This window comes from Egretta garzetta, unplaced genomic scaffold, assembly GCF_000687185.1.
Source record: "Egretta garzetta isolate BGI_Z169 unplaced genomic scaffold, ASM68718v1 scaffold567, whole genome shotgun sequence".
In the NCBI taxonomy this organism is placed as follows: Eukaryota; Metazoa; Chordata; class Aves; order Pelecaniformes; family Ardeidae; genus Egretta; species Egretta garzetta.
In genome coordinates, this window is record NW_009260348.1 from 73,440 (window position 1) to 75,477 (window position 2,038).

The following is a 2,038-nucleotide window of genomic DNA, read 5'->3' on the forward strand; positions in this document are numbered from 1 at the left end:
GAACCGTGGAGTTGGGCACCAACGTGCGGAAGCGCAGCCATTTCGTCCACCAGGACGCAGGCAATTTAGCGGAGACCTGAGCGGGAGAGACTCAAGAAGATACACCTCGTTCCTCCACAGTCCCGCTGCCTGATCCACACATGGTGCAGCTCCACACCAAGAACACAACTGCTCTGGCACAAGGGACACTAAAAACAAATGGCAGCTCGCCCGGCTGGGTGATCATTTTTGGATTATGTAATCCCAATACATTATTATTAGACCAAGAACAAACTCAAGCAAGCAACCGAAGACATTACCCTGCCTGTTCTGGCAAAGAGACAGGGACTTGTCGCAGAAATCGCACCGACGTGCTATCCGGGTGCACAGAACAGGTCAGACTGCACACATGTCGGACTTCAGGTAACACAAACAACAGTATTGGATTCCAGGCCATTATACATATTACACAACGCTGTCGTCAGTTATACCACATTTAAAACCAAACCGAGCAGAAGAAGCCTTAGCAAATTTTTTCCATTTACCTACTGCAGACCAAAATTAAATCAGAGCCCAGACTGGACAAACACGCGCTCCGAAGGTGTGTTATAAAGTCGCTTCTTGGCATCACCATAGCCGAGCGTTTCAGAGGAAGCAGAGACGTTCAACAAGCTGGAGAAACTGTTTATAGAACAAATGCAGAATGAGCATATGTGTTTAATAGCCCACTAATTGTTGCGTTATTCACTATACAAACAAGTGAGCTCTTCTGCCCTTATCCTTTCCTGCCCATTTAATCACCAGTAGCCTCTGACTATTTCTCTTTTGGGTGGCGGCGAAGGAAGCAAAGTTCATTAGTGGCCGTTGGCCACCAAACAATCTAGAGACCAGACTTCATTTAGAAAATAAACACCACTATTCATGTGTGACACGGACTCAGAATAGCTTCCCAAAATATTTAACGCAGCTGCCTGTAGTCTTCCTACTCTCCCTCCCCCAAAAGAAAAGGCTTTCCTAATATATAGGAAAGGATTTTACTATTTTTTTTCTTTCTTTTTTGGAGAAAAAGCTAATAACTCCATCTACCCAATGCACTTATTGCTACTGACTTCTCATAATGCTGATAAACACTCATTAAAATATAAGTTGATAAACCCTGGTACAGTAATTACCTTCGTCCCCACACAAAGATTGCCCAATTCAATGATGTGATGTAACCAACACCCCAAATTAAAAATAGTGTTGTGACAACATATGGTTTATCCTACAGAAGCTGGCAGGCAGGATGGTCCTAATGACAAATGGGTTAGGTTCCCAGCTTCCCCCAGCTCCCTGGCAAGGTGAGGAGACAGATACGCTCTTCGCAGGATCAGAGGCGGAAAGAAAAAAAAAAATAAAATTACAATAAAAAGGACAGCTTTTAATCCCTCTCCGGTCCAGCCTAACGACAGATGCCGCGTATTGCCATTATTCTTTATTTACGTGACTAATAAGCTCTCTGGATGCATTTCAAGGAAATATCATGGAAAAGACAATCTGGAAATTTCAAAATATAGCCCCAGCCTGAACCCGCCCCCCCCGGGGAGCAGAGCACCGGGCGGGGGGCGGCAGGGGGGAGGCCACAGGGCACAGCAGGGTGCCCCGGGGAGGGTGGCAGGGCTAGGGGCACCGGTGGGGCTGGTGGGGAGCGGCACCGAGCCCTCGGCTCCCGGGGCCCCCCGTCACCCACCACGGGGGGCACACTGGGGTCCCCCCAGCAGTTACCGGGGGGCGGGCGGAGCACAGACACCTCCCGGTCCCCCTCAGGCACTTACCGGAGGCTGATGACCCCTCCCGGTCACCTCCCCGGGGGCCCACAGGGGCCCCTCAAGGGCCAGGGGGGAGGGGTGGCCCGGCTACCCCCAGGGCGTTACCGGGGGGGCACAGCGAGACCCCTCCGGTCTCCCTCAGGTACCTCACAGCGGGATCGCCCCGGTCTCCCCGGTAACTCGTGCAGAAGGGGGGGTCCGGGAGCCCCGCATCCCCTCAGGCTCCCACCGGGGAGGGCCTCGCACCGACC